The sequence below is a fragment of the Podarcis muralis genome, chromosome 8 (genome assembly GCF_964188315.1).
Source record: "Podarcis muralis chromosome 8, rPodMur119.hap1.1, whole genome shotgun sequence".
In the NCBI taxonomy this organism is placed as follows: Eukaryota; Metazoa; Chordata; class Lepidosauria; order Squamata; family Lacertidae; genus Podarcis; species Podarcis muralis.
Window position 1 is genome coordinate 74276945 of NC_135662.1, and position 13060 is coordinate 74290004.

A 13060-nucleotide genomic window follows, 5' to 3' on the forward strand; every position below is an offset into this window, starting at 1 on the left:
GCTGGTTCCAATTTGCCAAATGGAAAAAATTCCTACCTGGCTCCAACATTAAGGCGACCGACATTAGTCCATAGCAAGGCCAAAGTCAAGCAACGCATAAAAAGAGAGCAGGTGGGCTGGTTGATCTGACGAAGGAGGCGAAAGGAGGCCGTCTCCTCAGCCATCCCACAATTTAAACAGCAGCAGCCACGCCGTCCATCTAACCCAATTGGTCAGCTGGGGGGCGTGGTGCAGCTAGGAGTCCCAATGATGCGGGCGGCATCACTCCACCTCCTCCTGGGTCACATTGAGGTCCCAGATGCCTGCCCACAACTCCACCCCCTGGGAAAGGGGAGTGGTCTTGCTAAACTTGGTGAGGAGAACTTGATTGTCCCAGGAGATTGCAAAGTGTTGGTGTGGCGAAGAAGCTCTCTACTCCTTTCCTGGGTGGTGGGCTGTCCCCAATGAGCTGATCCTGAAAAGAGTGACCCTAAGTGTAACCACCTGGTATGAGTCACAAAAAGGTTGGTGTGAAGCTAGCAGGAAGAATGATTAAGAAAATAAAGGTGTTAGAATTCCTGCTCCATGATTGCAGTCATGGGATTGTTGTCTTTCACATGATGGTGTATGTTTTGACTCCACAGAGTGGGAAGTGACGGAGACAGGATGTTTGTGTTACTGTGTTCCGTGAAGTGGAACTATTGTCCTTTGTTCTTTTTCTCTTTGCTGTCTGATGCTAGAGTGAGAGGGAGCCAATGTTGCAGTGCTCCATGTGTGTTTATATGTAAATAAAGTAGATTAGCCAAAATGCTGAGTTGCTGAGGTCTGTCATGCAAAGCTGTGAAGACTCTGTGGATCCCTAAGTGTGCTGATGTCTGTTGGCGTCAGTCTCTGTGATGTTTGGGATGAAGAAAGCTTTTGAAGCTCCCGAACGATTGACCAGGAGGGAGAGAACATGCCAGTCGGGCATGTATCTCTGCCAGGGTCCTACTTGAGTGTAGGATGAGCAACACCAAAAAACCAAACCAAGGAAGCGAAGAGGCAAAGCCTCAAAACAGTCTTGAAATACAAATTATTGTCAAATAATATCAATCCTTGTGATACAATAAAATCCCCAATGTGTTTCGGTTCATGACAGCCCTCCCTGGGAGCACAAGATGACCAGAGCTTTTAATTGACTTTTGCTCAAATCATATTCCAGCACTCTTAAAGGAACTTGGTTGTGTATTAGCTCCTGGACACAATTCAAAGTGTTGGTGCTCACCTTCTAAATGGCTTGCTACCAAATACTTGAAGACTCTTCTCCTCCCACAGCAGCTTCCCCAAGAACTAATATTTTCAGCTGTTCTTCCTCTCCAAAAACTACCTCTGTCAGAGATGAGGTTAGTTACAATTGGGGAGAAGGCCTTTTCCCCCTTTCCCTTTTCTGATTTTCTTTTCGGTAATGGCAGCCCAACTATGGAATGCCCTCTCCTGACAGGTATGCCTGATGCCAATTTGGCTCTGTTTAAGGCACTATGGGTAAAAAAAAAAAATACTAATGCAGGCATTTAAAACATTTTAAAAATATCTAAGTATTTGAAAGTCTCTGGTTTTAGATTGCATTTTTTAATCTGTTGTGGACTTTTTAAAACAACAATAGCATGGTTATTTGTTTACAGGGGGTGGTGTGGCCACATCAGATAGTGCTGCATTTAATAAATGAATAAATTTATTAGAATAAAAATAATTCCCTCTCTCCAAAAGCAATAACCAGTTACCGTTTCTGAGAAAAGTTGAGCAAATTGTAAATAATTGCATGCTAAGTCAGCATAAGCCTTGCAAAAGGGAAAAAAAACCCAAGGCTTTAAGGTAGTATTTTAAACACTGTCCTTTTTGCTGGTTTAACTTACACTGGGTTGCCAGGTCATGTGACCAAGCTGAATGGGCATAACAGGTAGAGACTGCCCCTACCACCCTCAGGTGCTGCCCAAACTCCTGTTCATTTTTGTAAAAAAAATATAATGTCATAAACTGGTAGGACGCTGGGGAGGAGGAAGAGTATCCCAGTGAGGGATATTAACCAGGACTGGGACACACTGGGGCATCTTTAGTTTTTCTCAACGCATGGGCATTAAATGGGGATTGTGCTGAAATTAATGTGAAGAAGGGGTGGCTGAAGATATTTCACTGTCTGTCATGTACCCAGGGCTTTTTCAAAGCCAGAATTCACTGGAACTCAGTTCCGGCACCTCTCAGATGGGCGCGTTGGCATTATAAGAGAACAAGGAAGGCATTCATGGTGAGTTCCAACACCTCTTTTTCTAGAAAAAAATAGCAATGGGTGTACCATTACACATAAGGAAGTTGACCAGACTAACAACTAGACCTTATTTCAGCAATGAGTACAGGGCAGTGTCTTCTTGAGGGCAACAAGCTAGATGAGTGTTTTGCTGGTGGTCCAAGGAAGGTGGCTTGGCCTGCATATATTTGCCATCTAACAACTCTCAATGGCTTGCTTCCCAGCCTCCAGCACCTGTTACCTAAGTCAGCTGACCCATTGTGCTTAACAGTAAAATCACTTCTGAAGTGGACAGCTTAATGAAAATGAATGGACTATACCTTTATTTCTATGAATTTTGTGGCCTATTGGTTTGTGGGGGGAGGCAGAGCCCTTCCTATTTTTCAGTAAGCTTTTCCTTCTGCAAATGGAGATGTGCATTCCAGAGCTGGTTGTATGCCATTCAACAAAGTGAGGTGATTCAATTCAGTCAGCAGGTTTTCAGGACCAATAAAGGTCAGTAAATTGTTGGTTATTTCATTCATTCATTCATATATATATATATATATATATATATATATATATATATGGATGACACTGATTTCTTTCTGCAGACCAACTATTGTGTGGGGGAGGGACACGGGTGGCACTGTGGTCTAAACCACTGAGCCTCTTGGGCTTGTTAATCAGAAGGTTGGTGGTTCGAATCCCCACGACGGGGTGAGCTTCTGTTGCTCTGTCCCAGCTGCTGCCAACCCAGCAGTTCAAAAACATGCCAGGGCAAGTAGATAAATAGGTATGGCTGCAGCAGGGAGGTAAACGACATTTCTGTGCGCTCTGGATTCTGTCATGGTGTTCTGTTGCACAAGAAGCAGTTTAGTCATGCTCACCACATGACCCAGAAAGCTGTTTGTGGACAAACACCAGCTCCCTGGGCCTGATAAGTGAGATGAGTGCTGCAACCCCATAGTCGCCTTTAACTGGACTTAGGGGTGCTTTACCTTCTTCCTTTTTTATATTTACAAATCCGGGGGGCGGGGAGGGGACACAAATTCACCTGGCAGGAAGAAATGAAGCACATAGCCAGGAACAACGCACCCCAGAGTTTTTGACAAACCTATAAAAAAAGCAACACTGTAGTTTATGACTGGGTGGATAGCATTTGGATCTATCATCCAACTAACAAACATGAAAAATAGCATCATAATGGACAGTAATTGTTTTCAGAGGTGATGGTCTCATTGGTTTGGCATGTTAAAGTAAGTGGATAATGAATCAACATGGTTTCACTGTTATTTGTAAAGAAAGAAAATTATCTCCAGAGGTAATTGAAAGTTTGGAATGTTCCCATGGAGCAGAAAATAGGATATCACTGGTTTTACACAATATAAAACAGTGGAAATCCTAGTGCCGGTTTCATGCTTTTTCTCTGCATGAATGGAGATTCTCAGCGACGACTATTTTAAGTTCATTTGACTGGAGCAGTATACACTGTACATGTATATACATAACATCTGAGGTGTGAACTTTAAATGACTTATGAAATACAGTAGAATGGGTTGGATCTAAAGAGGTATGAGCAGAAGGATGAAAAGGAGGAGCAAAAAACTGCTCCAGCTAAGGAAAAGACACTAAGGCAAACAAGAGGGAAGGGGGTGTTGAAAGGAAGCAGCTGATCCTGTCCTAGCATCTATCTACTGCCAAAGGGGGGGGAGGAGGCGATTCCCTGAAGCCTGACCCGTCTCTCATAACTCATGGGCATCCAATGAAACTGTGTTTTGGAAGATTCAGGACAGATAAAAGAAAGTACTTCTTCATGCTCCATGATCACTGCAGATGGTGACAGCAGTCACAGAATTAAAAGATGCCTGCTCCTTGGGAGAAAGGTGATGGCAAACCTAGACAGCATCTTAAAAAGCAGAGACATCACCTTGCCAACAAAGGTCCGTACAGTTAAAGCTATGGTTTTCCCAGTAGTGATGTATGGAAGTGAGAGCTGGACCATAAAGAAGCTGATCGCCGAAGAATTGATGCTTTTGAATTATGGTGCTGGAGGAGACTCTTGAGAGTCCCATGGACTGCAAGAAGATTAAACGTATCCATTCTTAAGGAAATCAGCCCTGAGTGCTCACTGGAAGGACAGATCCTGAAGCTGAGGCTCCAATACTTTGGCCACCTCATGAGAAGAGAAGACTCCCTGGAAAAGACCCTGATGTTGGGAAAGATGGAGGACACAAGGAGAAGGGGACGACAGAGGACGAGATGGTTGGACAGTGTTCTCAAAGCTACAAACATGAGTCTGACCAAACTGCGGGAGGCAGTGGAAGACAGGAGTGCCTGGCGTGCTCTGGTCCATGGGGTCACGAAGAGTGGGACACGACTAAACGACTAAACAACAAACAACTACTTCATGCAGCAACACAGTTGAACTATAGAACTTGCTTCAAAGGAGGCAGTGATTACCACATACTAGATGGCTTTAAAAGAGGATTAGACAAATTCATGGAGAAGGGCCATCAACATCATGGCTATGTCCTTCCTCCATGATTGGAGGTGGATCTCACAGGCATCCAGTTGGCTACTGTGAGAACAGGAAGCTGGACTAGATGGGCTATTGGCCTGATCCAGCGGCTCTTCTTATGTTTTTACCAAAAAGGTTTAAAACTGGGTAATTAATGGACTAAAATATTTTGATTAGTTAATAGTCCTTGTTCCGACACCTTGTTCACCAATGAAATATTTGATTACAGGTTTAGGTATTAGACAATTGATCTATTCTAGCTATCAACTACCAGAAAATCAATAGCCTGCTCAGTACCCAAAGAGTGAGACTACTAGTCTCCAATTAAAACAAAAATATCCCAGAGGAAAAAAAATAAATGGTTCAACAAACCCTTCAACCTTTAAGTATTAAATAATAAATTGGGGGGGGGGGTGTTTAATCAGCAGTATGTAATACTCCAAAATCAATTATACTTTTAAAATGGCTTAAGCTTCCATTTTACTTGTAAATTGGTAAAAGGTAGAATTTCCCCTGTTTTGTCCTTTATTTTTAAAGATGGTTCTTGAAGTTTTTCAATTTCTGAAGTTTGAGGAACATCATTCCAAAATTATATATGTCAATGTGGAGATAGTTATTCTGAAACTCCTGTTCATGTACTGATATTTTGCTCTTTGTACAAAGAGTTGTGTAAATAGATAATCACCTCATTATTATTACCTCATTCAAAGCTTTCAGTTGATTGTTATGTGACTTTTCTCCTTGTGGATCAATAAGTCAGTGACAGCAAAGGTGTCACAATTTCTAATGACTGCCATTAATTAAAATAAGGGCCATGATGATGCTCTTTGAATTTTAATTATACATACATATATATATTATTTAGTTTAGCAGTTATATCTGCTTAGTTGTGTTATGTGTTTGTACTTTCTTCAGAAATCACAATGGATGGTGGTTGGTGCAAATATTATCTTATCTATCAAAAGTAAGTGCCTACTAAATAAGAAATAAATGTATGCTGGGTTACTTAGATGAAAGAACATATATAATTGCTTGTACTGTATGTGCAGTGATCAATCTTTTCTAATATGCCTTCAACAAGATGGGCTCAAGCTATCGCTTTCTTTTCATTAGAGACAGTGGAACACAACTACAGAGACAGGGATTCTTTGTACACAATATTAGGGTGAATGTTAAAAGTTGGTAGTAAGTGGTCTATTGTACATACTCAATCAATACCTTTTCACTAGGGACTGTCTCATTATTTTTCCTGTACCTTTCACTGCAAATTTAGACTTTCATCTTTTTAACCGAATCCAAGTATCTCTCACCCATTCCTTGATCCATGGTCTAGTGAAGTGTGGGGTTGATCCATGAGACTACAGAACAAAAAAAAAGGGGGGTCCCATTGGAGCTCTGAGCTAGGATTTAAATACTATTTTTTAGTGGGGGGATAACTACTAAGTATCATTTGGGGGGGGGAGCTTTCTGATTTAAACCAACCATGCAACATCTTATCTCCTTCATAGCATTGTTTATTTCTTTTGGTTCACCATTCCGTTTACCTGGGTAAGTTTGAAGTTGAGGGGACATGTCCTTAATTTTAGGAAGACCATATAGTTATACATTTTCTGAATAGTAAATGTGGTTTTGGAAATGTTTTTCATGGTCTTTGTGAAGACTAGTTCCTTCTTACAAGGAAGGCTACAATTACATTTTGTTGGTATGTTGATTTTTACAATTAAGTATTAGGAGCTGAACATGTTTGCTTGCACCAGTCAGATCATGTCTAAGACAGGAGCTGATACCAATATCAGATAGTTTATTGTGGGGTATAGTTTGTATTAAAGCAATGCTAGCTGCACTGATGCCATGATTTATAGTAATAAACCATTTAAGAAGAACCAGACTAGATCCTATTGTTACACTAATAAGTTTCAAAGTATTAAATGCTGGCTCAGCAAACTACCATCATTATAAAGCTATAATAGAGAAGTTGGAGTTATTAACTTTTCCAAATGCCTATATTTTGATAATTTTATCTCTATTTACCAATAAAAATAGCATTTTAATCTAAAATGATATACACTGGTATAGTTCTGCATGTCCTCTAATAGCTCCATGTGCCTAGACACTTGAGTGTGTGAAGAGATGTACCGTGAAGATGGAAAATGGAAAGATCAGAGGGATTTGGATGTTTGTGTTAGTATCATAGTCCACTGCATCTGGTGAATGCCTTCCTAAGCAATTTACCCAGGGCAGTCTTTACATAAGGGTACCTGACCTTGATAAATTGCTGTCCCTATTGTGTCCCAGTTTTTTCTTTGGAACACATTTGGTATATACATTCTTATTCTTTTCTCTTTTCAAAATGTTTTTAGTGTGAATTGCTAGGGTGCCATCTGTCAGATTTCTTCCTTCCCTCCCTGAATTTAAATATTTCTTCCTTCCCTTCCCTGAATTTAAAGATCTAATATGGAGAGGAGAGGCACGTTGTCGCTGGTACAAATTGACACAACTGCATGCTCATAAATGCTAAAGCACAGAATACCACGTGACTTGCCCTATCGTAAGCTGCAGCTGGTGAAGTCCCTTTTGAACTGTTGATAAAAAATATTGTAGAACAATCGCTTCTCCCACTCTGACTCCACCATAACTTTTACAAGCAAAGAGGATTGTTGTGCTTTAGGATAAACAGTGCAGGGCATGCTATTGCAAAGAAAAAGAAGGAAGGGCACAGCAGTGGTCAGAAGGTATAGTAGTGGTCCAATAGGGGTGTTGCAGTTTCACAATAATGTTTCTCTTTTCAACTGGGCCTCCCCCCCACCTTCTCAGTTTGATTCCCTGGCACCATTTTTGTATAAATTAAAGGTAAAGGTAAAGGTACCCCTGCCTGTATGGGCCAGTCGTGTCCGACTCTGGGGTTGTGTGCTCATCTCGCTTAAGAGGCCGGGAGCCAGCGCTGTCTGAAGACACTTCCGGGTCACATGGCCAGCGTGATGAAGCTGCTCTGGCGAGCCAGCACCAGCGCAGCGCACGGAAACGCCATTACCTTCCCGCTATAAAGCGGTACCTATTTATCTACTTGCACTTGGGGGTGCTTTCGAACTGCTAGGTGGGCAGGAGCTGGGACCGAACGACGGGAGCTCACCCCGCCGCGGGGATTTGAACCGCCGACCATGCGATTGGCAAGCCCTAGGCACTGAGGTTTTACCCACAGCGCCACCTGCGTCCCAAAAATTTACTTAGGAGACCACTATAAACAGATGAAAACGTTAGCAGGGTTTTAATTTCACTTGTGATGTAACAAATACTATGGACAATACGGGCAGATATAAAATGCAATTATGATATAATATGCAGTTGAAAATGTTGACATTAGGACCCATGGAGGGGGGGGGAGTCTCAAGATTTGAGGTTTTACCCACAGCGCCACCCGCGTCCCTTATTTTGTATAAATTAACTATCCCCAAATACAGACGTGCCTTCACACTGGCCAGATTGGATGTGATGCCCTCTGCCGTACTTGAGGGCAGATACCAAAAGATTCCAACTGAGAAACGACTCTGCCCCTGTGGAGATGGCAATCTGGAAACAGTGGCTCATGTTCTCCTGTCCTGTCCCCTTTATAAAGATCTGAGGAATGAGATCATCACCCCACTCTTACTTACCATCCCAGGCCGCCCATCTGTGGCCACATTGTTCTTTCTTTTATCAGATCAAAATGATGAGACAACAGCAAAGGTTGCTAGGTTTATCGAGGGTGCAATGAGATTAAGGGCCACTATCTGAACAATAATCTTGGTCATTTGAATGCCCTTTTTACCCATTGTTGTCTTTTTAATTGTATATATTGCTTGTTTTATGTTGCTATGGCCGTTGGCTAATGCGAATATAGTTTATCTATCTTTCAACTGGGGAATGTTGGAGGGTGTGTGAGAGGAATTGTATTTTCTCTTTCCCCATGATCTCTTCATGCTGCCTGCCTGCCTGTGTGTGTGTGTGTGTGTGTGTGTGTGTGTGTGTGTGTGTGTGGCATGGAAGAAAGGTAGGCTTATTAGGGAATAATCCCTACAGTCGGGCCCTGGGGAGAGGAAAGTGTGCAAGGAGCCCCAACGCAGAGACATTGGGATGTTGGGGAGGTGCAATGGATAGGCTTGCTCAAAAGCAAGATGCCTATGAAGAAGGGAGTGCAGAAAGACTACACACTGAAGCCTTGATTCATATGTGCTACCACTGTGAGCCAGAGAATGCACAAATAGCAAATGGAAACAGTATGCCTCACATCTGAGAGCTGAGCTTTCTCAGCTCCCGAACTCCTGACTCCCTTGTGTGATTGAACGTGCCATCCCCACCCCCTCCATTCCTTTCCTTGCACAGATATTTTAAAATGTATATCCTAGAAAAGCTTTGCCAGCATCAGAATGCATTGCCTCGCTGTGACTACATCTGCATGGGGTTCAGCTTTGGCTGGCACACTTTCTTGAACACAGGAGGTTCTCTTGCAACTTCTCTTAACCTGACTGATACGCCGCAGCAGTGCCAGGCTTTCTGTCAATCTCGCCCCTTTCCTCCCTGCGGTGATTCTCCAGCAATGGCATCAAACTCTGTTTGGATCCAGCTGGGCTTATGCTCTTGTCTTTCTGGCTAGGAAAAGGGTGCTGGGCTGCCAAGAGCATATGTGCTACTGTTGCCACTTATATGTTAATTATACTTCTGAAGTGGTGCCAAGGATAGCCGCGTAAGCTGAGTCTGGCACTTGTTTACTCTTGACTCAGAACCTGGATCAGCCAAATGATATTTCTCCTGCAGCTCTGCATGAAGAGGTGTGAATTCTGCACTTAGCTGCATGTAGGTCTCGCTTCACTCAGGGTAGCAATAACAAAGACTTTAATACAAAATAAATGTATCAGAATAAAATGGGGGCATCTTAGAGACATGCCCCCAGAGAGCTGTGAATGCAGTTGCTCTGAAATTAGCAGGCATGCATTGTATTCTGTGGGATTGTACCATTCTCAAATTGGGAACATCGCATTAAGACAGGGCAGGGGATTCATAGGCCTCAACCTCATTTCCGTAAAGCCCCTTGCCGCTCCCTTTGTGGCTTACACCGATTTGTTCTTGACCTGCTTTTGGATCACTGATGGTCAGCTGGCAGCCAAAGAACTCCCTTCAAGAACAGAGTTGTACAAGTGAGTCCCCCTCTTGGTCTGTGCTTAGGCAACGCAAAGGCTGTCATTGCTAGGGTTTCCTTTAACACCAATACACAGGCATGGGGGGAAACCCCCGAAATATGTGTCATGTCCACTAGGTGATTTGGTTCCACTGAATCTGTTCCGCACCACCACCATCTTCAGTTGAATTCCTGCGTAGTTCCCTCATCCTCATGATGGAAATCATGTCCCTGCAGCTCCAAGTTCATGAATGAGGCAAGTTTGTAGCCCTCCTCTTTGACCCTGCAACTGCTTTTACCTATAAGCCACTTTGAGTCCCGTCAAGGAAAAAGGAAGCCATAAATCAAGAAATAATAGCAGCAGCAGCAGCAGCAGCAGCAGCAGCAGCAACAACAACAACAACAACAACAACAACAACAACAACAACAACAACAACAACAGGGAATGCCTCTCCAGATTCCCATGAGTACTCCATTACACTATATAAAGACATCAGCTTCCTTGCTGCTTGATGAAAAAGCAGCCCTGTATCTGGAAGTTTTTCATGTTTGATGTTTTACTGTGTTTTATGTATGCTGTGGGCTGCCCAGAGTGGCTGGGAAACCCAACCAGATGGGTGGGGTATAATTATTATTATTATTATTATTATTATTATTATTATTATTTATTATTATTATTATTATTATTATTATTATTATTATTATTATTATTATTATTATTAACCATAAAGAAGGCTGATCACCGTAGAATTGATGCTTTTGAATTATGGTGCTGGAGGAGACTCTTGAGAGTCCCATGGACTGCAAGAAGATCAAACCTCTCCATTCTGAAGGAAATCAGCCCTGAGTGCTCACTGGAAGGACAGATCGTGAAGCTGAGGCTCCAGTACTTTGGCCACCTCATGAGAAGAGAAGACTCCCTGGAAAAGACCCTGATGCTGGGAAAGATGGAGGGCACAAGGAGAAGGGGACGACAGAGGTCGGGATGATTGAACAGTGTTCTCGAAGCTATCAGCATGAGTTTGACCAAACTGTGGGAGGCAGTGGAAGACAGGAGTTCCTGGCGTGCTCTGGTCCATGGGGTCACGAAGAATTGGACACGACTAAACATTATTATTATTATTATTATTATTATTATTATTATGGCTTAAGGAAGTGGTCATTTTAATCTGTCAGCATTCTTTGGACAAGAGCTAGATTACCAAAGGTATTTAATGGCCAAACTAGATACCAGAGGGACTCATTAGTAACTGATGTGCTGTGCTGTATTTGCACCATGCTGAGATTCAGCTTTCGGGAGGTCAGGTGAGTGCCAGTGCCCCACCACACTACCGACTGCTGAGACTCGGTCATTTTCATTTTGTCAGAGACAGAGTGCTACCAGAATTACACCAGGAGCAGTCCAGAAACAAATAGGATGGGGCATGTGTTGGGGAATTTGGGTGAAGAAGAGGAAGAGGAAGAGGAAGAGGAGGAGGAGGAGGAGGAGGAGGAGGAAGAAGAAGAAGAAGAAGAAGAAGAAGAAGAAGAAGAAGAAGAAGAAGAAGAAGAAGAAGAAGAAGAAGAAGAAGAATTTTCAATTTAAATACCATCCTTTATCAAAAGATTCCAGGTTGGTGTGCAACATAAAAAAAATTACAGAACATCAATGATAAAAACATAAACTACATAGTATAAAGCATAATGACAGGCAGCCTAGCAATAAAATAATCATCATAACAGTCCTCTACCCCACACTTTTGCAGGCCATTATTTCATAGCTATAGGCCCTGGGTAGAGAGGAATGTTTTTGCTTGGCACCTAAAGACATGTATTGATGGTGCCAGGCGAGCCTCTCTGGGGAGAGCATTCCACAACCGGGGAGCCACCACATTGCATTGGATTTGATGCATGTAGCATTTAGCATCGTATCTACTTCGAGCCTAAGGGAGAAACACTGTGATCACATGAACAAATGGAATGCAAGTTTTGCTTTCACTTCCACTACTTCTCTGAAATGGAAACTGTCCCCCCTGCCCAATATATATGCTAACCTCCAGCTGTTTTGGGACTACAATTCCCATCATCCCTGACCACTGGTCCTGTTAGCTAGGGATGATGGGAGTTGTAGTCCCAAAACAGCTGGAGGGCCAAGTTTGGCCATGCTTGGATTAGAGGCTGATTACATCTTACGCTTAAAAGTAGCCCAGTTTGGAGGCTGAAGGTTCTGTTTGGACTATTGACAATCACGAAAAACTTGTGAAGCTTTTGCCTTAGTGCCAAGCTGAGAGAGAAAGAGATACGGCTGGGCAATTAGCTTTCTCATCTAATTTCCCCTGCTTCTCAACTGCTTGGGGAAATTAGCTGAGTGAGATAACAAAAGATATATTTTGCTGTATTTATTTCTTCTAAATGGTATGCTGCCTTGCTGTCATAGATGGCATTCAAAATCTTAGAGATAATAGGAGATGGCAATAAAATCAGAGAACATGTCCTGCTATGGAAACAGGAAGAGTAAAGTAGCAGGTAGTCAGTAGGAGCAGGCTAGGTCCTCAAATAACCGCCCCCTTCAAAAACGCCTGAGTCAATAGTACAGATTCTGCATGGTGTCTAAAATATAATAAGAAAGACAGTCAGTGGCTCTCCCTTGGGAGGGCTTTAAAATGCTTGTCTGGACGGCAGAATATCATTCTCTGACATCAATATCATATATCATTAAAACACTGCATGCCACATGCCATAGCTCAATGGCAGAGCAAATGCTTTCCATGCAGAAGGTCCCAGATGCAGCATTCGTTGGCATCTCCTGATAGGGCTGGAAAAACTCTTGTCTGAAACCCTTGAGAACCAGTGCCAGTCATTGTACACTGGCTGGTCTAGCTAGTTAGTACTGAACTCAATGAGCCGACTATGTCCCTGCCTACGAACAGTCCACAAATGCAGAACAGAAATGTACATTTTTACACTCCAAGAACCACACTTGCCTTTTCAGCAATTTTTTACACCAACAGGACACAGGAAACATTGAGAAAACCCCTTGATCCCAATGTTATTTTATTCTTTGGTAGATTTCCAAAAAGGAAAACACATGCCAATACAGTGGTACCTCAGCTTAAGAACTTAATTTGTTCCGGAGGTCCGTTCTTAACCTGAAACTGTTCTTAACCTG